We start from the raw sequence: 24,379 nt of genomic DNA, 5'->3' as shown, positions 1-24,379 counted from the left end.
ATATACACCTTTCTACACACTCCCAATTACTCTCCCCCTAATGAGACAGCCTGCTCTCTCCCTCCACTCTCTCTTTTCGTGTCCTTTTCACCAGCTTCTAACCCCCTCCACCCTCTCATCTCCCCTCCAGGCAGGAAGTGCCAACATAGTCTCAAGTGTCCACCTGATCCAAGAAGCTCAAAGTGAGAAATTTTGAACGTCATGCTGAGACAAGCACAATGGTGACTGAACACACACCCAGTAGCATTTTTCAACACACGAAAAGGCCCTGAAAATCCTCATCTCTAGTAAATAACGTTAGTGCCCTCCTATCAGCATACTCCACAAGACACACGATAACAATTTTCCTGTGAAATATGGGTAAACTCTACCAAGTCAAAATGGAGAAGATTTTATTTACGCTGCATTTTAACAGGCTAGCCAGAGGTATATTTTCCTCTGTGGAAAAAACAACTTGAAAAAAATTTAAGGATTATATTTGCATTAATCCAAAAATGGCTTACATTGCTTCGCTGCACAAAGCCACTCTCATTAAATGCTTTATATGTTGTTCACCTTCCCTTTTTCTAAACTTTGAGGAAACAACTAAACAACAGGATGAATAAAAACCAGGAAACATACTTCTACATCAAAAGTAAAATACTCACAATAACTGATCATGGAAGAAAGCTAGTTCAGCTAGATGAAAGGACATGTCTCTAGCTTGATGGCAGTCACATTCTTGTGTGACCTTGTACAAGTACTACCTCTGTGACTGATTCTTTATTTCTAGAAAAGAAAGTGAATGCCTACCATGCAGGGCTGTGTAAGAATTAGAAGTAATAAAGTTTCAGTAAGATACTTAGCATGGTCTCTGGTACATAGTAGACAGTTTAATATGTGGTATCCAAAAATGCTAAATTTTTAATTTATCCTTTAATTACCCACACCCCCACTGCCACTGCCATCGAGTCGATTCCTACTCATAGCGACTCTATAGGACGGAGTAGAATTGCCCCATAGGATTTCCAAGGGGCAGCTGGTAGATTTCAACTGCATGCGTTTTGGTTAGCAACCAAGCTCTTAACCGCTGTGCCACTATATATTTTCCTGTATTTCCAATTCTAAATCTTACGACATTAGTTTAGTCTAGCAATTTTAGACCTTTTTTTTTCTTCTCTAGCTTTTTGGATAAAAAATTGAAAAAAGATAAAAATTAAATGTGTTGCAGGTCATGAAATGTAGTGATTAAGAATAGGGACTTTGGAGTTTCAGAGCTTGGTTAATCCAGCTCAATCATTTGGTAGCTGTTGAACTTTGATCAATTTTATTAACTTCTCTAATCCTCAGTTTCCTTTTCCTTACCTATGATAAAATAACCTGCATCATAAGATCGAGATGAGATAAGGTAATGGGGCTTAGTATGGTGCCTGGTATACAGTAAGCCCTCAATAAATGTGTAAAAAAAAAAAAAACTTAATAAAATGAGAAAACATACTCCAAACTAAAAATCATTCCTGCCCCTATTAATAATAATAATAGCTAATATATATATATTTTTAATATATACTAGGAGCTTAATTTTTTTAAACATCACAACTGTATGAAGTAAGGATTTTTATAATATAAAAAGTAATTTTTGTTGTATTTTACAAGTGAGGAAACTGAGGCATATGAAGATGAAATAGCTTGCTCAAGACAGTAAGTGATGGAACCAGGACTGGAACCCACGTGGTCAGGCTTCCAAGCTCGTGAACTTTCCAACCACGCTCTGCTGCCTCCTAATTTGGTAGAGGACATGTACCATGTAATCAATGTTGGCTGGTACTTGAGAAATTATTCTTTTAATTTCTATGTCACCTTTTTCTTTAAATTAGGGGAAAACCATTTAATCACATACACAGATAGCATTTTGTCCTATCTGCCCTAGAGTTTTTTTTTTTTTTAGAAATGAAAAAATTAAAACACTACAGATGAAGTTGAACTATAATCCCATTGTATTTTCAACACCATTCCCCATCTTCCCTGCTCAGAGGCCATCGCTATCATGAATTTGGTATGTATCCTTTTATTCCACCTTTTTTTAAATTGTACTTTAGATGAATGTTTACAGAACCAGTTTCTCATTAAACAGTTAGTATGCATATTGTTTTATGACATCAGTTAACAACCCCACGACATGTCAACACTCTCCTTCTCGCCCTTGGGTTCCCTATTGCCAGCTCTCCTGTCCCCTCCTGCCTTCTAATCCGTGTCCCAGTGCTGTTGTGCCCCATTGGTCTCATTTTGTTTTATGGGCCTGTCTAATCTCTGGCTGAAGGGTAAACCTCCTGAGTGACGCCATTATTGAACTAAAAGGGTATCCAGGGGCCATACTCTCAGGGTTCCTCTAGTCTCTGTCAGTATTTCTACTGTTTAAGTCTGGTCTTTTTTTGTGAGTTAGAACTTTGTTCTACATTTTTCTCCAGCTCTGTCTGGAACCCTCTATTGTGATCCCTGTCAGAGCAGTCAGTGGTGGTAGCTGGGCACCATCTCATTGTTCTGGACTCAGTCTAATGGAGGCCGTGGTAGTTGTGGTCCCTTAGTCCTTTGGACTAATCTTTCCCTTGTGTCTTTAGTTTCCTTCATTCTCCTTTGCTCCCGAAGGGGTGAGACCAGTAGAGTATCTTAGATAGCCAGCTGTGCATAGGCTTTTAAGATCCCAGATGCTACTCACCACAGTAGAATGTAGAACATTTTCTTTATAAACTATGTTATGCCAGTTGAGCTAGATGTTCCCCCAAGACCATTGTCCCCACAGCCCTCAGCCCAGTAATTTGGTCCCTCAGAGAGTTCAGATCAGTCTATGGAGTTACAGTTGCTAACCAAAAGGTCGGCAGTTCAAATCTACCAGGTGCTCCTTGGAAACCCTTTGGGCCAATTATACTCTGTCCTATAGGGTAGCTATGAGTTGAAATTGACTGGACAGCAACAGGTATGGCACTTCTGTGACCCTGCTTGTACAAGCTATGCTGGCTTCTCCAGTATTTTATGCTGTATTACCCTTCAACAAAGCTACCACTTACCTATTATTTAGTGTTTTTCCATCTTCACCCTCCCCTCCCTCATAACCATCAAAGATTGTTTCTTTTTGTGGATAAACCTTTTCATGGGTTTTTATAGTAGTGGTCTCATACAATATTTGTCCTTTTGTGATTGACTTATTTCAATCAGCATAATGCCCTCCAGATTCATCCATGTTGTGCGATGCTTTGCAGATTCATCACTGTTCTTTATTGTTGCATAGTACTCCACTGTGTGTATGAACCATAGTTTGTTTATCCATTCATCTGTTGATGGGCACCTAGGTTGTTTCCATCTTTTTTGCCATTGTGAACAATGCTGCAACGAACATGAGGGTGCGTATGTCTATTTTTGTGACAGCTCTTATTTCTCTACAATATATTCCCGGGAGTGGGGTTCCTGGATCATATGTTATTTCTATCTCTAGCTTTCTAAGGAAGCGCCATATTGTTTTCCAAAATGGTTGTACCATTTCGAATTCCCACCAGCAAGGCATACGAGTTCCAATCTCCCCACAGCCTCTCTAACATTTATTTTCTGGTTTTTTTAATTTGTGCCAGAAATGCTGGGGTAAGATGGTATCTCACTGTGGTTTTGATTAGAATTTCTCTAATAGCTAGTGATGGCGAGCACTTCTTCATATGTCTGTAAGCCGCCTGAATATCTGTCTTCTTGGGTGAAGTGTCTGTTCATTTCCTTTGCCCATTTAATTGGAATATTTGTGTTTTTGCTGTAGAGGTGTTGGATTTTCCTCTAGATTTTACAGATTAGACTTTTGTCGCATTTCTCACAGCCACAGATTTTTTCCCAGTCTGTAGGTTCTGAAGTTTTTGTTCTTTTTTTAAAATTACCTTTTCAATCTCTTCTCTTGTTATGGGTCTATTCAGACTGTCAGCATTGTTTCCTGTTAGTTTCAGCAGGTACTGTGTTTCTAGAAATTTGTCCATTTCCTCTGGGTTTTAAAATTTGTCGGAGTATAGTTTTTCATAATACGCTGTTATGATTTTTTTTTTTTTCAGTTGGGTCTGTTATAATGTCCCCCTTTTCAATTCTTATTTGGGTTATCTGCATCCTCTGCTGTTATGCTTTTGTCAATTTGGCAGTGGTTTGATCCTTTCAAGGAACCAACTTTTGGTTTTCTTGATTCTTTACATTGTTTTTCTATTCTCTATTTCATTTATTTCACTCTGACCTTTATTATTTCCTTTCTTCTGGTGGTGTGGGCTTCTTTTGTTGTTCTCCTTCTATTTGTTTGAGTGTGTAGCTAATGTTTTGATTTTGCCTGTTTTTTTTTTTTTGATGTGTGCATCCATTGCTATAAATTGACCTCTAAGCATTGCCTTTGCTGTGTCCCAAAGGTTTTGATATGATGTATTTTCATTCTCATTTGATTCTAGGAATTTTTTGATTACATGTTTGATTTCTTCTATTACCCAGTAGTTTTTAAGCAGGGTGTTATTCAGGTTTCCATGTAATTGATTTTTTTCCTTGCTCTTCCTGTTGTTAATTTCTACTTTGATGGTATTGTGAACAGAGAAGATACTTTGCATTATCTCAACGTTTTGGATTTTGCTGAGAGTTGCTTTGTGGCCTAAAATGTGGTCTATTCTGGAGAATGTTCCATGTACGTTAGAAAAGAATGTGTACTTTGCAGCTGCTGGGTAGAGTGTTCTGCATACGTCTATGAGTTCAAGTTGGCTGATTGTGGCCTTTAGATCTTCTGTATCTTTGTTGAGTTTCTTTCTAGATGTTCTGTCCTTTACCAAGAGTGGTGTGTTGAAGTCTGTTGAAGTCTCCTACTATTATTGTGGAAGTGTCAATATCTCTTTTCAGTACTGTTAAGAGTTTATGTATTTTGGAGCCCTGTCATTGGGTGCACAGATATTTATTACGGTTATATCTTTATAATGGAGCATCCCTTTAATCATTATATAATGCCCTTCTTTGTCTTTTATGGTGGATTTTGTTTTAAAGTCTAATTTTATCTGAGATTATTATAGTCACCTCTGCTCTTTTTGGTAGCTGTTTGCTTGATATATTTTTTTCCAACCTTTGATTTTTAATAAATTTCCGTCTTTGTTTCTAAGGTATGTCTCTTGTGAACAGCATATTGATGGATACTGTTTTGTTTGTTTGTTTGTTTTTAATCCACTCTGTTACTTTCTGTCTCTTTATGGGTGCATTTAGGCCCTTTATGTTCAGTGTAATCATTGATAAATGTGGGCTTATTGATGTCATTTTGGAATGCTTTTTTTTATGGTGGTGCTAATGTCTTCTTTGTTCCTCTTACTCTTGTGCTGAATTCTTTTTGTTTGTGGATTTTTTTTTTCTTTTGTTTTTGCAGACTTTGTTTTTACTGAGACTTTACATTTTTATTCTTTATTTTGATGAGTAGGTTTGTTAACTTTCTTTGTGGTTACCTTGAAATTTACCCTTAACTTCCTAGGTTTGAACCAGTCTTTTATTACTTGGTATTGACTTACCTTCTTCTCCATTAGAAAGTTCTATACCTACACCATTTATTCCCTCTCTTATTGTTCTGACGTTGCTGTCATTTACAGATTAACTTCTCTTGTTCCCTGTTGAAAATCTCTCAGTTCTGAGTAATCCTTGAGAGTTCATTTCCTAGGTTAGTATCTGGCTGATGCAATCTTGAGCCCTAGATTCAGGCTGTCATTTGATGTTGTTTGTTCTTAAACTGACGGACTGCCTTTAATAATTTTTTTAATTTGATTTAGTTTTTACATATTCTCTTAATTTCTGTTTATATGGAAATGTTCTAATTTCTCCATCATATTTGCACGAGAGTTTTGCAGGATATATTATTCTTGGTTGGCAATTTTTTTCTTCCAAGGTTTTAAATATGTCATTCCATTACCTTCCTGCCTGCATGGTTTCTGCCAAGTAATCAGAGTTTAGTCTTACTGTTTCCCCTCTGTATGACTTTTCATTTTTCTCAAGCTGCTGTCAGGATTCTTTGTCTCTGGATTTAGCGAGTGTGACTATGATAAGCCTTGGTGATTTTCTTTTGGGCTCTATCCTATACGGGGTTTGTTGAGCTTCTTGGATAGTCAGCTTTTCAGTTTTCATGATGTTAGGGAAGTTTCCTGATGGCAATTCCTCAAAGATTCTGTGTTTTCTGTTTCTTCCCCCTGTTCTGGAACTCTGATCACCCACAAATTTTTTTTCCTTTTTTTTTTTTTTTTATAACTTTTATTAAGCTTCAAGTGAACGTTTACAAATCCAATCAGTCTGTCACACATAAGTTTACATACATCTCACTCCCTACTCCCACTTGCTCTCCCCCTCTTGAGTCAGCCCTTTCAGTCTCTCCTTTCTTGACAATTTTGCCGGCTTCCCTCTCTCTCTATCCTCCCATCCCCCCTCCAGACAAGAGTTGCCAACACAATCTCAAGTGTCCACCTGATATAATTAGCTCACTCTTCATCAGCGTCTCTCTCCCACCTGCTGACCAGTCCCTTTCATGTCTGATGAGTTGTCTTCGGGCATGGTTCCTGTCCTGTGTCAACTGAAGGTCTGGGGAGCATGGCTGCCAGGATTCCTTCAGTCTCAGTCAGACCATTAAGTTTGGTCTTTTTATGAGAATTTGGGGTCTGTATCCCACTGATCTCCTGCTCCCTCAGGGGTCCTCTGCTGTGCTCCCTGTCAGGGCAGTCATCGATTGTGGCCGGGCACCAACTAGTTCTTCTGGTCTCAGGATGATGTAGGTCTCTGGTTCATGTGGCCCTTTCTGTCTCTTGGGCTCTTAGTTGTCGTGTGGCCTTGGTGTTCTTCATTTTCCTTTGCTCCAGGTGGGTTGAAACCAATTGATGCATCTTAGATGGCCGCTTGTTAGCATTTAAGACCCCAAACGCCACATTTCAAAGTGGGATGCAGAATGATTTCATAATAGAATTATTTTGCCAATTGACTTAGAAGTCCCCGCAAACCATGTTCCCCAGACCCCCGCTCTTGCTCCGCTGACCTTTGAAGCATTCATTTTATCTCGGAAACTTCTTTGCTTTTGGTCCAGTCCAATTGAGCTGACCTTCCATGTATTGAGTGTTGTCTTTCCCTTCACCTAAAGCAGTTCTTATCTACTGATTAATCAATAAAAAACCCTCTCCCACCCTCCCTCCCCCCCTCGTAACCACACGAGTATGTGTTCTTCTCAGGTTTACTATTTCTCAAGATTTTATAATAGTGGTCTTATACAATATTTGTCCTTTTGCCTCTGACTAATTTCGCTCAGCATAATGCCTTCCAGGTTCCTCCATGTTATGAAATGTTTCACAGATTCGTCACTGTTCTTTATCGATGCGTAGTATTCCATTATGTGAATATACCACAATTTATTTAACCATTCATCCGTTGATGGACACCTTGGTTGCTTCCAACTTTTTGCTATTGTAAAGAGAGCTGCAATAAACATGGGTGTGCATATATCTGTTTGTATGAAGGCTCTTGTATCTCTAGGGTATATTCCCAGGAGTGGAATTTCTGGGTTGTATGGTAGTTCTATTTCTAACTGTTTAAGATAACGCCAGATAGATTTCCAAAGTGGTTGTACCATTTTACATTCCCACCAGCAGTGTATAAGAGTTCCAATCTCTCCGCAGCCTCTCCAACATTTATTATTTTGTGTTTTTTGGATTAATGCCAGCCTTGCTGGTGTGAGATGGAATCTCATCGTAGTTTTAATTTGCATTTCTCTAATGGCTAATGATCGAGAGCATTTTCTCATGTACCTGTTTGCTGCCTGAATATCTTCTTTAGTGAAATGTGTGTTCATATCCTTTGCCCACTTCTTGATTGGGTTGTTTGTCTTTTTGTGGTTGAGTTTTGACAGAATCATGTAGATTTTAGAGATCAGGCGCTGGTCGGAGATGTCATAGCTGAAGATTCTTTCCCAGTCTGTAGGTGGTCTTTTTACTCTTTTGGAGAAGTCTTTAGATGAGCATAGGTGTTTGATTTTTAGGAGCTCCCAGTTATCGGGTTTCTCTTCATCATTTTTGGTAATGTTTTGTATTCTGTTTATGCCTTGTATTAGGGCTCCTAGGGTTCTCCCAATTTTTTCTTCCATGATCTTTATCGTTTTAGTCTTTATATTTAGGTCTTTGATCCACTTGGAGTTAGTTTTCGTGCATGGTGTGAGGTATGGGTCCTGTTTCATTTTTTTGCAAATGGATATCCAGTTATGCCAGCACCATTTGTTAAAAAGGCTATCTTTTCCCCAGTTAATTGACACTGGTCCTTTGTCAAATATCAGCTGCTCATACGTGGATGGATCTATGTCTGGGTTCTCAATTCTGTTCCATTGGTCTATGTGCCTGTTGTTGTACCAGTACCAGGCTGTTTTGACTACTGTGGCTGTATAATAGGTTCTGAAGTCAGGTAGAGTGAGGCCTCCCACTTTCTTCTTCTTTTTCAGTAATGCTTTGCTTATCCGGGGCTTCTTTCCCTTCCATATGAAATTAGTGATTCGTTTCTCTATCCCCTTAAAATATGACATTGGTATTTGGATTGGAAGTGTGTTATATGTATAGATGGCTTTTGGTAGAATAGACATTTTTACTATGTTAAGTCTTCCTATCCATGAGCAAGGTATGTTTTTCCACTTAAGTATGTCCTTTTGAATTTCTTGTAGTAGAGCTTTGTAGTTTTCTTTGTATAGGTCTTTTACATCCTTGGTAAGATTTATTCCTAAGTATCTTATCTTCTTGGGGGCTACTGTGAATGGTATTGATTTGGTTATTTCCTCTTCGGTGTTCTTTTTGTTGATGTAGAGGAATCCAAGTGATTTTTGTATGTTTATTTTATAACCTGAGACTCTGCCAAACTCTTCTATTAGTTTCAGTAGTTTTCTGGAGGATTCCTTAGGGTTTTCTGTGTATATAATCATGTCATCTGCAAATAGTGATAACTTTACTTCTTCCTTGCCAATCCGGATACCTTTTATTTCTTTGTCTAGCCTAATTGCCCTGGCTAGGACTTCCAGCACGATGTTGAATAAGAGCGGTGATAAAGGGCATCCTTGTCTGGTTGCCGTTCTCAAGGGAAATGCTTTCAGGTTCTCTCCATTTAGAGTGATATTGGCTGTTGGCTTTGCATAGATGCCCTTTATTATGTTGAGGAATTTTCCTTCAATTCCTATTTTGGTAAGAGTTTTTATCATAAATGGGTGTTGGACTTTGTCAAATGCCTTTTCTGCATCAATTGATAAGATCATGTGGTTTTTGTCTTTTGTTTTATTTATGTGATGGATTACATTAATGGTTTTTCTGATATTAAATCAGCCTTGCATACCTGGTATAAATCCCACTTGATCAGGGTGAATTATTTTTTTGATGTGTTGTTGGATTCTATTGGCGAGAATTTTGTTGAGGATTTTTCATCAATGTTCATGAGGGATATAGGTCTATAATTTTCTTTTTTTGTAATGTCTTTACCTGGTTTTGGTATCAGGGAGATGGTGGCTTCATAGAATGAGTTGGGTAGTATTCCGTCATTTTCTATGCTTTGGAATACCTTCAGAAGTAGTGGTGTTAACTCTTCTCTGAAAGTTTGGTAGAACTCTGCAGTGAAGCCGTCCGGGCCAGGGCTTTTTTTTGTTGGGAGTTTTTTGATTACCGTTTCAATCTCTTTTTTTGTTATGGGTCTATTTAGTTGTTCTACTTCTGAATGTGTTAGTTTAGGTAGGTAGTGTTTTTCCAGGAATTCATCCATTTCTCCTAGGTTTTCAAATTTTTTAGAGTACAATTTTTCATAATAATCTGAAATGATTCTTTTAATTTCATTTGGTTCTGTTGTGATGTGGTCCTTCTCGTTTCTTATTCGGGTTATTTGTTTCCTTTCCTGTATTTCTTTAGTCAGTCTAGCCAATGGTTTATCAATTTTGTTAATTTTTTCGAAGAACCAGCTTTTGGCTTTGTTAATTCTTTCAATTGTTTTTCTGTTCTCTAATTCATTTAGTTCAGCTCTAATTTTTATTATTTGTTTTCTTCTGGTGCTTGATGGATTCTTTTGTTGCTCAGTTTCTATTTGTTCAAGTTGTAGGGACAGTTCTCTGATTTTGGCTCTTTCTTCTTTTTGTATGTGTGCATTTATCGATATAAATTGGCCTCTGAGCACTGCTTTTGCTGTGTCCCAGAGGTTTTGATAGGAAGTATTTTCATTCTCGTTGCTTTCTATGAATTTCCTTATTCCCTCCTTGATGTCTTCTATAACCCAGTCTTTTTTCAGGAGGGTATTGTTCAGTTTCCAAGTATTTGATTTATTTTCCCTAGTTTTTCTGTTATTGATCTCTAGTTTTATTGCCTTGTGGTCTGAGAAGATGCTTTGTAGTATTTCGATGTTTTGGACTCTGCAAAGGTTTGTTTTATGACCTAATATGTGGTCTATTCTAGAGAATGTTCCATGTGCACTAGAAAAAAAAGTATATTTTGCAGCAGTTGGGTGGAGAGTTCTGTATAAGTCAATGAGGTCAAGTTGGTTGATTGTTGTAATTAGATCTTCCGTGTCTCTATTGAGCTTCTTACTGGATGTCCTGTCCTTCTCCGAAAGTGGTGTGTTGAAGTCTCCTACTATAATTGTGGAGGTATCTATCTCACTTTTCAATTCTGTTAAAATTTGATTTATGTATCTTGCAGCCCTGTCATTGGGTGCACATATATTTAATATGGTTATGTCTTCCTGATCAATTGTCCCTTTTATCATTATATAGTGTCCTTCTTTATCCTTTGTGGTGGATTTAAGTCTAAAGTCTATTTTGTCAGAAATTAATATTGCTACTCCTCTTCTTTTTTGCTTATTGTTTGCTTGATATACTTTTTTCCATCCTTTGAGTTTTAGTTTGTTTGTGTCTCTAAGTCTAAGGTGTGTCTCTTGTAGGCAGCATATAGATGGATCGTGTTTCTTTATCCAGTCTGTGACTCTCTGACTCTTTATTGGTGCATTTAGTCCATTTACATTCAGGGTAATTATAGATAAATAAGTTTTTAGTGCTGTTATTTTGATGCCTTTTTATGTGTGTTGTTGACAATATCATTTTTCCACATACTTTTTTGTGCTGAGGCGTTTTTCTTAGTAAATTGTGAGATCCTCATTTTCATAGTGTTTGACTTTATGTTAGTTGAGTCGTTACGTTTTTCTTGGCTTTTATCTTGAGTTACAGAGTTGTTATACCTTTTTGTGGTTACCTTATTATTTACCCCTATTTTTCTAAGTAAAAACCTAACTTGTATTGTTCTATATCGCCTTGTATCACTGTCCATATGGCAGTTCAATGCCTCCTGTATTTAGTCCCTCTTTTCGATTATTGTGATCTTTTACCTATTGACTTCCATGATTCCCTGTTATGTGTATTTTTTTTTTAATTAATCTTAATTTGTTTGTTTTTGTGATTTCCCTATTTGAGTTGATATCAGGACGTTCTGTTTTGTGACCTTGTGTTGTGCTGATATCTGATATTATTGGTTCTCTGACCAAACAATATCCTTTAGTATTTCTTGTAGCTTTGGTTTGGTTTTTGCAAATTCTCTAAACTTGTGTTTGTCTGTAAATATCTTAATTTCGCCTTCATATTTCAGAGAGAGTTTTGCTGGATATATGATCCTTGGCTGGCAGTTTTTGTCCTTCAGTGTTCTGTATATGTCGTCCCATTCCCTTCTTGCCTGCATGGTTTCTGCTGAGTAGTCTGAACTTATTCTTATTGATTCTCCCTTGAAGGAAACCTTTCTTTTCTCCCTGGCTGCTTTTAAAATTTTCTGTTTATCTTTGGTTTTGGTGAGTTTGATGACAATATGTCTTGGTGTTTTTCTTTTTGGATCAATCTTAAATGGGGTTCGATGAGCATCTTGGATAGATATCCTTTCGTTTTTCATGATGTCAGGGAAGTTTTCTGTCAGGAGTTCTTCAACTATTTTCTCTGTGTTTTCTGTCTCCACTCCCTGTTCTGGGACTCCAATCACCCGCAGGTTATCCTTCTTGATAGAGTCCCACATAATTCTTAGGGTTTCTTCATTTTTTTTAATTCTTTTATCTGATTTTTTTTCAGCTATGTTGGTGTTGATTTCCTGGTCCTCCAGATGTCCCAGTCTGCATTCTAATTGCTTGAGTCTGCTTCTCTGACTTCCTATTGCGTTGTCTAATTCTGTAATTTTATTGTTAATCTTTTGGATTTCTACATGTTGTCTCTCTATGGATTCTTGCAACTTATTGATTTTTCCACTATGTTCTTGAATAATTTTTTTGAGTTCTTCAACAGTTTTATCGGTGTGTTCCTTGGCTTTTTCTGCAGTTATCCTAATTTCATTTGTGATATCTTTAAGCATTCTGTAAATTAGTTTTTTATATTCTGTATCTGATAATTCCAGGATTGTATCTTCATTTGGGAAAGATTTTGATTCTTTTGTTTGGAGGGTTGGAGAAGCTGTCATGGTCGGCTTCTTTAAGTGGTTTGATATGGATTGTTGTCTCCGAGCCATCACTGGGAAACTAGTTTTTCCAGAAAATCCGCTAAAAAAAAATGCAGTCAGATCCCTATCAGAGTTCTCCCTCTGGCTCAGGCTATTCAGATGTTAATGAAGCCGCCTGGGGAGGGTAGGGGAGGGAACAGAGAGACAGGAGAGTAGCACCTCAGAATATAGCCAGAGTTGCTTGTCTTGCTTGGAATGACTATTATATCTGAGATTCCCGCGGGCGCGTCACCTATGTGTGCTGGCTGTGTGGAGATTGCCCCCGGGGGGTCTGGCCCGCTGGAGTCACGGTCAGATCCTCCGTTTCCAGCCCCACGCCCAGCGTCAAGGCTCCCCTACTGGGACGGTGCACTCTCGACTCCAAAATCAGTCGCTGCCTCCCGGGGACTTCTCGTCCCTCCAGCTGCGTGGCCGTGCCGCCTCTGCGAACCAGTTGGGCCGCCTCCCGGGGTTAGTTCAGATGGGTGGAGCAGCTCCCCGTGCTTGTGCCGTGACCGAGTGTCCCGGCTGGGATGCTGTTCTCCCCGCTCCAATACCAGTCGCTGCCTCCCGGGGACTTCTCTTACCGGCTGCATCCCACGCCGCCCGCGCGACCCGGCTGGGCCTCTTCCCGGGGTTAGTTCGGGGGGTGGAGCAGCTCTCCGTGTTTATGCCGTACCTGCGTCCAGTCCAAATCCCGGCGGGATGGTTCTCCGGCTGGGACGCTGCTCTTCCTGCTCCAAGACCAGTCACTGCCTCCCGGGGACTTCTCCTACCGGCTGCGTCCCACGCCTCCCGTGGAACCGGCTGGTCCCCCTCCCGGGGTTAGTTCAGGGGGATGGAGCAGCTCTCTGTGCTTGTGCCGTACCTGACTGGTACGCTGGCTCCAAGCTCTGGAAACAATCGCTGCTTCCCCGTATTAGTTCGTTCTCCGTCTCTGAATCTGTGTTTGTTGTTCAGGGTTCGTAGATTGTTATGTATGTGATCGATTCACTTGTTTTTCCGTGTCTTTGTTGTAAGAGGGATCCGAGGTAGCGTCTGCCTAGTCCGCCATCTTGGCTCCGCCTCTCACCCACAAATTTTTGCTTTTGATTGTATCCCACATCTTTCTCAGGGTTTCTTCACTTTTCTTTGTTCTTTTTTCTGACTTTTCCTCAAACAAAGTGGTATCCAAGTATTTGTCTTCAATTTTGCTAATCCTGTCTTCAATTGTTTCAAACCTGCTCCTCAGACCTTCTATGACACTGTTCACTTCTGACATCTTATCTTTTGGATTTTTAATTGTTGTTTCTGTTCTTGTTGTGAATTTTGACATTCTGTCCCTGAATTGTTTTCCTGAATTCTTCCTTTTTTTTTTTTTTTTTAATTTTGGTCTGTCTTCCATGAATTTGTCTATTTTTTCCTCATTTTTGTCTGCTTTTTGTTTTGACTCTTGAATAGCCCTGAATATTAGAGATCTGAATGCCCTGGCAGGTAGTTTCAGTGCCTTTTCTTCTACTGGAAAGTCATCTAGTGTTTGATTTTGTTTTCCTACTGGAACCATCCTGTCCTTTCTTTAATGTTTTGATATTTTCTGCTGTCTTTGAGGCGTTCAGTAGTTATTTTCTTTGTTTACTGATTGCAGAGTTGTTTGTTTCATCCTGCTTTTTTGTTTTATTTGGTTATGTCTGACCAGACAGGCTGTGCATTCCTTTTTGTTTGCTCATCTGTGGGCATGGTACCTTCCACCCCTTGTCCAAAGGGCACGGTCAGTCGCTCAGTTATGCTACAGCAGGGCAGGTCCAGCTGAAGGGGAGAGGCTGTTTGTGGCACATACAGAGACCAAGAGGGTGGGCCAGGGTCAGTGCAAGGCAGGTTCCAGTAGGCCATGCCTGGGCTGCTCAGTGGTGCGATGTTCAGCGCACAGTGTGGAGACGCAAGAGGGAGGGGGGAGGTTATGATGCGTGGAGCTAAGTGGGTATGGGAAAGGAGAGAAAAAGGATAGATAAACAGGAGCCAAAAAAAAAGAAAAAAGTGCTGAGGGAGCATGCTGTTGAAGTGGAGAGACAAGAAACCAAGAAATGAAGGGAAACAAAAAGGAAAAAAAAAAGAAAGAGAAAAATAAATGAATAAAAATTTTTTTTAAAATGCCCCCAGGGATCCCACTGTCACCCGAGGAAGTGGCTTCCAGGCCTTGGGGCACGGCCCACCTAAAATGTGCAGAGACGGCACACAGCACCAGGTATTCAGGAGACAGGAAAAGAAGGAAAATAGAAAGACATGAGAAACAGAAATGAAGAAAAACAAAAAGGAAAAAGAGAAAAGAAAAAAAAATCAATAAATTAAAAAAAAATGCCCCAGGGATCCCACTGTGACTGGGGAAGTGGTTCCCAGGCTGTGGGGTATAGCCCGTCTAGAAGGGGCAGAGATGGCACAGAGTATCAAGTACTAAGGAATCAGGAAAAGAAGGAAAGTAGAGAGAGATGAGAAATGAAGAAAAATGAAAAGGAAAAAAGAAAAAATAATAATAATTAAAAGAAAATGCCCCCAGGGATCCCACTGACGAGGCTGCACAGACCAGGGACAAGGCTCCCAAGTCACGCAGTACAGGCTGGCTAGAAGGGGCAGAGACGGCACACAGCATCAGGTATTCAGGAGACAGGAAAAGATGGTAAGAAGAGAGATGACCCCGTTGCCATCGAGTCAATTCTGACTCACAGCGACCCTATAGCACAGAGTAGAACTGCCCCACAGGGTTTCCAAGGAATGCCTGGTGGGTTTGAACTGCTGACCTTTTGGTTAGCGCCATGACATTTAACCACTATGCCACCAGGGCTTCCAAGAAGAGAGATGAGAAACTGAGAAATGAAGAAAAATTAAAAGGAAAAAAGAAAAAGAAAACAAACATAAAAAAGCCCCAGAGACACAAACCAGGGAAATGGTTCCCCAGCCAAGTGGTGCTTCACAGCCTGTCAAGAAGCAGCAGATATGGCACATGGAGCCAGGTATTTGAGAAAAAGGAAGGGGAGGAGGTGAGAGAGAAGGCAGAAACCAAAAGAAGCCAAAAAAAAGTAATACTAGGAACAAAGAAATGACACTGAAGGAACCAGCCAGCATGAGCAGGGCAAATCCAAGTAGCACAAAGCCTACGCCTCCTGGTCAAGCAACCACGGCTCGCTAGGAAGCGGCAGAGGTCGAGCAGGGGGAAGAAGGGTGGGGGGTGGGAAAGTGTGTATCACTTGGTTACTGGGTGCTCTGTCTCCTGCTGGGAGCTCTGTGAAGCTGCTTTCCCGTACTCCCTGTCTGCCTATTTCTATTTCCCCATGGGTCCAAGATGGAAAATCAGTGCTGCATTCGCTGATAGGGGACCTCCACTTGTATCTCTCCTCACTTTCTGTTCTTTCAGTTTCTTAACCTAGTTGGTGCTTAGTGGAGCTATCTCTTCATTTGACACTTAGGGTTGCAGGACTGACATCTGTCACTGTTCTAGTTTTTTGGGTCTTTGCTGTGGTGGGACAGTGTGGTGCTTCTGTCTATAGTGCTATGTTGGTTCTGCCTCCTTTTAGTCCAAGGTTTTTATAATCCTATTACTACATTTTACAGATCCACGAATATGTAGTGCTGCTTTGTGGGAGCAGGATTTTTTTTTTTTTCTTAATTTAAAAACACCATCCTGCTACTTTAAAAACAATTGTAAATCACCTGGCTAGATGACAAGAATAATTAACATTTTTGAAATTAGCTAAGGATGCAGGGATAAGAGGGAATCATGGGCTTTAAAGGACCAAATGGAAATTGTTCAAAATGGTTACAGGCTAAAGCTTCAAATATCTGCAGAAGCTCTATTTTATAATCACTATCAGTGGAAACCCTATGGGGCAGTTCTACTCTGTCCTATAGGGTCACTGTGAGTTGGAATGGACTCAACAGCAACAGGTCTGGTTTTTTGTGTTTTTTTTTTTTTTTTTAAATCTATCTGTGGTCTAACCATCAGTCAGTAGAAGTTGCTTCAGAATCCCAAATAGCTTTGATAAAACATTCTTTTGTGACTTTTCCCAGCCTTCAGTGTATAAAGCAGGGTGACATGGATGGCTAGTGTTTGGTCTACCCAATAGCCTCCTTCTTCTAGGAACAGCATCTCCCTCTCACCATGTGATTGTAGAAAGACCTATAGCTCAACACAGTTGACGAATGAGGGGCAGGTCCAAGCAAGGCAACCATAGTACCTTACTTCCTGCCATGACCTCAGCTGACAGGTCAAAGGTAGGTACTTGTGATTTTTCCCAACTATAACTGAAAAAATAACATCAATCCTTCTCTCAGGATTTAGAATTTACAAGTTTACAAGTTATAAAATTCAGCAGCTACTGGTGGCCATCTGACCCATCTTGTGGAGAAAGCTAGCCTGCAGAGTCAACATGCAGAAAAAAGTCCAGATTAATTCAAGCATCCCTTCCGTTTCTGAGGTATCCTCTTAAATAAGTTTCACAAAGACCTAAAATAGTTCAAGTTCTATCAGTTGTAGGCAAAGGATATTCCTTATCATTGTGGAGGGAGTGAATGGAATTTTCCTGAAGGTTCAGTCTCTAAAATCCCTAGACCCAGATAAAAACATTTGATACAGCAAGAGGCTTCAAATAAAACATAAAAATGCCCAGCTTCTAAAATTCTATAGTTAATGCTAGGTCTTAAACTATAAAATGTGCTATAATCCACTGCTGTTGACTTGACTCCAACTCATAGCAACCCTACAGGACATAGTAGAACCGTCCCACAGGGTTTTCAAGGCTGTAATCCTTACAGAAGCAGATTGCCGTATCTTTCTCCCATGGAGTGGCTGGTGGGTTCAAACCACCAACCTGTTCAGTTAGCAGCCAAGTACTTAACCACTGCGACACTAGCGCTCCTTAAAATTTGTTATAGCCACGACTAAAGCATTGTTTAACATTCATTAAGTTTGTGTTCACCCTAATAATCATATTATATGGGCATGCATATGATTTAAACTACCAAAATATCACAATTAATGTAGACTAGAAGATTAAAAAAAGTAACATATTCTAGCAATAATATAAATCAATCTTACAAACATAACATCAGCAAAAGGAACCAGACACAAAAGTATAAAGATATGCAGCCCTAATTAGAAGGCATGACAGTGTTCACCCTGGGGTAAAGGAGAAGGAAGTTTTTTAGAAGGGAACGTGAGGGGCTGGTTACACAGATGTGTTACCTGTGAAAAGTCAGCAAGCTGTACCTTAAGATTATGCATTATTCTCTATGTATATTATACGTCGATAAAAAAAATTAAACAATATAACGACAAAGGATAGGTGGAATAATGATTATTCTAAACTTCTCTGGCACAATATTGTGTTCCTAAACAAACAAACAAAAAACAAACCCACAGCCATTGAGTCAATTCCAACTCACAGCGACCCCACAGGACAGAGCAGAACTGCCCCATGGGGTTTCCAAGGCTGTAATCTTTAGGCAAGCAGACTACCACATCTTTCTCCCACAGAGGAGCTGGTGGGTTCAAATCACCAGCTTTTCAGTTAGTAGCCTAGCACTTTAACCACTGCACCATCAGGGCTCCTTATATTGTTTTCAGCACCATCATAGTCACATAACTAAAAAAAGAAAAAAAAAAAGCCATAGCTTGGGTTGTGCCTTCTTGCAGTTAATTTAAGGGGCACAAAATATGAAGTTCTGCTACGTAGGAGCTAAGAATTTCACCTCCTTGACAGCAGTTCCTGCTGTACACATTTGGCGGTTGATTCTCATCACTTTGTTTTCCAGGTAGGAGAAAGATCTCACAATGACTCACTCAACTCTTTCACCCACCAGGACATTTGTATTTATGCCATTCCTTTAATAACATTTTCCAGACAACTGGCCTTTCACTGTCAGCCAGACATTTGTCACGGCCCCGTGATGGTGCTATAGACCCCCCACCTGAATTTACTGGCTTCTCATATCGGCTGCAAACTACCAGAGACAGGAGAACCAGTGAATTGAAATGCACAAAATGGAATAAGAAGCGCTGGCTGTTACTATGGCTAATTTCAAATCATAGCAAGTCAGAGAAGGCTGGGGTAAGGAGAACGAGAGTAAATCTAAGTCTAAAACTGTGAAGTCAACTGGGCAGCAAAAGGAAGCATACTGGGCCCAAATAATTTAATTAAAATGCCAGATGCCCATCAGATGTAAGATGACTTTTTCTTATAGTAGAATGAGGTTCATTTTAACCCCACACATTCAGGCATGGCTATGAGTTATACAATTATATGGAGTCTGTAATAGCAGTAATTCAGTTTTCATGGTTCAAAAGAAAGCTTACTTCATATCAATGCTATTTATGTAAACATCTCAAATTTCTTCCTTTCTAACTCATATCAATTAGAAATATGAATTTTGTCCTAATATAACTATCATCAACTAGATAAAATGCAATGTCCTTGTAAAACTCTGCTCTAGAAGCGAGACCTAGACCTAGATCTCTAAAACCGCCCCCTTTTTTTGGTATGTCTTGTGGTGGGTTTGTAGCTCAGCTAGTGATCACAATTTTTGTTCTATATTTGCAAATACTATACAACCTTGAAGGTAACTAAATTACTGGGGTAACCTAAATTGTATATTTTCATACTTTATCTTACAACATAAATTATTATAAGTAGTTGAATGATATAATTAAATGTCAGTAAACACATCTTGACGGCCTATTACATAAGCCTCTACCATTAAAAATAAAATGTTTTACAACTTTAGGTGCCATAACCCCAAATTTAGCAGTTAGGGTAATTTCATGCAAAAACTACATTATGTTTTATAGCAAGCTCTTGTCTGTATGCAAGAAAACAAAGCAAGAGAAATAAGGCCTTCGTGTAACTTACTGACAAAACTGAGGAAAAAAACCTAGGAAGTTCTCAAACTAAAGAAATCATTTCCTACCTGAATTCAGCCCTGAAATCATTCTGTGGATTTTTTTCTAAAAGAGATGAATATATTCCTGTGAAAGCAAACATGTCATTCCCATTACATCAACCGAAATAAGCTAGTGATCTGGCATCTCAAACAGAGCTATAACACTGACTACTACCAAAAATAAGCAAGCAAACAAAAACAAGCCAAACCCATTGCTGTCAAGTTGATTCCGACTCACAGCTACCCTATAAGACAGAGCAGAACTACCCCATTGGGTTTCTAAGGAGTAACTGGTGGATTTGAACTGCCAACCTTTTAGTTAGCAGCCAAGCTCTTAACCACTGAACCACCAGGGCTCCACTGACTACTACCAAAACCAAACCAAACCCATTGTTGTCGAGTTGATTCCAACTTATAGCGACCCTATAGGTCAGAGGAGAACTGCCCCATAGAGTTTCCAAGGAGTGCCTGGCAGACTTGAACTGCCGATCTTTTGGTTAGCATTCATAGCTCTTAACCACTACACTACCAGGGTTTCCTTGACTACTACCCGTTGACCCCGTTGCCGTCTACAGTACTTCCCAAATTGGGCTGATGACTAGATACAGTTGGGGTGATTAAAAATACCTTCCAGAGTTCTAATTCAGTAAGATGAGAATGAAGCCCAGAATTCTGTTGCTGTTTTTTAAGCTCCCCCCAATGATTCTGATGATTAGTCAGGCTTTAGAATTATTAGACAAGTATGTTATCACACACCACTCATTCCAGATTCTACTCAGAGCAAGTTACTTTAGAACTCTAGACTTAGTTGTCAGAAAAGCACTGCCTATTAATTCTTACAGTACATATAAGCATTGCAAAGGCCATTCTGATGTTGCTCAAATATGCTCTTGTCTCTCCCACATCCCATACCTTTGCCTCCCATTTCTCATCTTTTAACTCTTACTTGTTCATAAGGTATAGCTTTAAGACTACTTCCTCAGGGAAGCTTCTGTGGCCAGCCAACCCCCACAACCTCAGGAGTCCTTTTATAGATTCCTGCAGAATTCAGGACACATATGTTACTAATAAGAGCTTACAATTACAGAGCCCTTCCTCTGTGCTAGGCACTGCTCTAGGCCTCTTGCATTCATTAACTTACCTAATTCTCCCCAAACTCCATGACACGGGTATTAAGAGACAGAGGTTCCACAGCACAAAGTTACACAGTGAGTTAGTGGTGAAAGCACTAGGAAGTGCAGCTTTGGAGTCCATGTTCTTAATCACTGTGCTATACTGCCTCCCCTTCAAAGGACTTCTCACTCCTTAAGATGATCTACGTCTAGTTTTCTTAGTATCTCTCTTGTTCATTGGGCTGTAAGCTCTATGAAGGTCAGAACCCGGACTGTTTTGGTCCTCACTGTATCTCCAGCACATTGTGGACATTCAATAAATATCTGATTGACTTGCTGATAATGTCCGTTTCAACGATTAAAATTAACCTTACATGGGCTTGTCACAAGTTGAAATCAACTCAACAGAAACTAACAACAATATGTTTTAAAAATTCTGATCAGATGCTTACTCCCATTTCTTATATAACAATCAAAAATATTACAGTGTTTGTGTGAGGCACTCAGCAACATAAAAGAGTTACACACATTCCCTCCAGGAAATGTATGAAAACAAGTCAAGCAAAGAAAATCTGCTAAGAAGTTCATTTGCCTACTAATGCATTATTCATAGGTTGGTAAGTAAATTTTCTTGTCTCACTGGAAATGGCTAAGGCACAAGAGAGTTTCAGAGTTCGCCCTAGCTTTTTTGGTGTACCACAATCCCTGCCAATATTTTTGAAGAGTGAATAACTTCAAATCTTTTCAACTCTATTAAACAGACTAATATTTGAAAACCTCAAGAAAAAATACACCTGGGAAATGGCAAGTGTTTGTCAAGTTGACCTTCCAATGAGTTTCCAAAACTGTAAAAGCTGGCCAAAAATGGCTTTGTTGTTGTGTTGTTAAGTGCCATCGAGGTGACTGTGACTCACAACGACCCTATATACTATAGAATGAAACACTGTCCAGTCCTGCACCATCCTCACAATCATTGCTATGCTTGAGCCCACTGTTGCAGCCACTGTGTCAACCCATCTCGTTAAGGGTCCTCCTCCTCTTTTTCATCGACCCTGTATTTTACCAACCATGATGTCCTTCTGCAGGGACTGATCCCTCCTGATAACATGTCCAAAGTATCTAAGACGTAGTCTCGCCATCTTTGCTCCTAAGGAGCATTCTGGTTGTACTTCTTCCAAGACAGATTTGTTTGTTCTTTTGGCAGTCCATGGTATATTCGATATTCTTCGCCAAAACCACAATTCAAAGGCATCAATTCTTCTCTGGTCTTCCTTATTCATCATTCAGCTTTCACATGCATTACGATGTGATTGAAAATACCACAGCTTGGGTCAGGCACACCTTAGTCTTCAAGGTGACATCTTTGTTTTTCAACACTTCAAAGAGGTCTTTCACAGCATATTTGCCCAACCCAATGCGTCCTTTGATTTCTTGACTGCTGCTTCCATGGGTGCTGATTGTGGATCCAAGTAAAATGAAGTCCTTGACAACATCAGTCTTTTCTCTCTTTATCATGATGCTACTTATTAGTCCAGTTGTGAGGATTTTTATTTCTGTTGAGGTGTAATCCATACTGAAGGCTGTGGTCTTTGAGCTTCATCAGTAAGTGCTTCAGCTCTCTTGACTTCAGCAAGCAAGGATGTCACCTGCATAACACAGGTTGTTAATGAGTCTTTCTTCAATCCTGATACCACATTCTTCTTCATATAGTCCAGGTTCTCAGATTATTTGCTCAGCATACAGATTGAATAGGTATGGTGAAAGGATACAACCCTGAAGCATACCTTTCCTGACTTTAAACCACGCAGTCTCCCCTTGTTCTGTTCGAAAGCCTGCCTCTTGATCTATGTACATGTTCCTCAGGAGCAAAATTACATGTTCTAGAATTCCCATTCTTCACAATGTTATCCATAATTTGTTATGATCCACACAGTCGAATGCCTTTGCACAGTCAATAAAGCACAGGTAAACATCTTTCTGGTATTCTCTGCTTTCAGCCAGGATCCATCTAATAACAGCCATGATATCTATCCCTGGTTCCACGTCCACTTCTGAATAGGCCTGAATTTTTGGTAGTTCCCTGTCAATATACTGCTGCAGCCACTTTTCAATGATCCTCAGCAAAACTTTACTTGCATGTGATATTAATGGTATTGTTCGATGATTTCCCATTTCGTTGGATCACCTTTCTTAGGAATAGGCATACATATGGATCTCTTCCAGTCAGCTGGCCAGGAAGCTGTCTTCCAAATTTCTTTGCATAGATGAGTGAGCACTTTCAGTGCTGCATTCGTTGTTGAAACATCTCAATAGGTATTCCATCAATTCTTGGAGCCTTGTTTTTCACCAATGCCTTCAGTGCAGCTTGGGCTTCTTCCTTCAGTATCACTGGTTCCTGATCATACGCTACCTCTTGAAATGGTTGAACATTGACCAATTGTTTTTGGTATAATGACTCTATATATTCCTTCCATCTTCTTTTTTTTTTTTTTTTTTTGTGCTTTAAGTGAAAGTTTACAAATCAAGTCGGACTCTCATACAAAAATTTATAAACACCTTGCTATATACTCCTAATTACTCTCCCCCTAATGAGACAGAACACTCCTTCCCTCCACTCTCTCTTTGTTTCCATCGGCCAGTTTCTGACCCTCTCTACCCTCTCATCTCCCGTTCAGACAGGAGATGCCAACATAGTCTCATGTGCCTACTTGATCCAAGAAGCTCATTCTTCACCAGTATCATTGTCTAACCCACAGTTCAGTCCAATCCCTGTCTGAAGAGTTAGCTTTAGGAATGGTTCCTGTCTTGGGCTAAAAGAAGGTCTAGGGACCGTGACCTCTGGGGTCATTCTAGTCTCAGTCAGACCATTAACTCTGGTCTTTTTATAAGAATTTGGGGTCTGCATCCCACTGCTCTCCTGCTCCCTCAGGGGTTCTTTGTTGTGTTCCCTGTCAGGGCAGTCATTGGTTATAGCCAGGCGCCATCTAGTTCTTGTGGTCTCAGGCTGATGTAGTCGCTAGTTTATGCGGCCCTGTGTCTTTGGTGTTCTTCATTCCCCTTTGCTCCAGGTGGGTTGAGACCAATTGCCTTCCATCTTCATCTGATGCTTCCTGCATCGTTTAATATTTTCTGCATGGAATCCTTCACTACTGCAACTTGAGGCTTGGATTTTTTCTTTAGTTCTTCAGCTTGAGAAATGCCAAACGTGTTCTTCCCTTTTGGTTTTCTATCTCCAGCTCTTTGCACATGTCACTATAATATTTTACTTTGTTTTCTCGAGCCCTCCTTTGAAATCTTCTGTTCAGTTCTTTTTCTTCATCATTTCTTCCTTTTGCTTTGTTGTTGTTGTTAGGTGCCGTCAAGTCAGTTCCGACTCATAGTGACCCTATGCACAACAGAATGAAACACTGCCCGGTCCTGCGCCATCCTTACAAAAACTGTTATGCTTGAGCTCATTGTTGAAGCCACTGTGTCAGTCCACCTTGTTGAGGGTCTTCCTCTTTTCCACTGACCCTGTACTCTGCCAAGCATGATGTCCTTCTCCAGGGACTGATCCATCCTGACAACATGTCCAAAGTATGTAAGATGCAGTCTCGCCATCCTTGCCTCTACGGAGCATTCTGACCGCACTTCTACCAAAACAGATTTGTTTGTTCTTTTGGCAGTCCATGGTATATTCAATATCTTCACCAACACCACAATTCAAAGGCGTCAACTCTTCTTCAGTCTTCCTTATTCATTGCCCAGCTTTCACATGCATATGATGTGATTAAAAATATCATGGCTTGGGTCAGGCACACCTTAGTCTTCAGGGTGACATCTTTGCCCTTCAACACTTTGAAGAGGTGCTTTGCAGCAGATTTG

General features: G+C 39.9%; 1 protein-coding gene across 3 annotated transcripts in view; it reads right to left on the bottom strand.

Annotated features, from left to right (window-relative positions):
* PEX7 (peroxisomal biogenesis factor 7) overlaps positions 1-24,379 on the bottom strand; it is a 128,849-nt gene that overhangs the window by 61,334 nt on the left and 43,136 nt on the right. The gene's annotated exons all lie outside the window — the stretch shown is intronic.

Source organism: Loxodonta africana, chromosome 1 (assembly GCF_030014295.1).
Source record: "Loxodonta africana isolate mLoxAfr1 chromosome 1, mLoxAfr1.hap2, whole genome shotgun sequence".
In the NCBI taxonomy this organism is placed as follows: Eukaryota; Metazoa; Chordata; class Mammalia; order Proboscidea; family Elephantidae; genus Loxodonta; species Loxodonta africana.
Note: the sequence above shows the minus strand (reverse complement) of the source record. Positions and strands in the feature narration are given on the sequence as shown.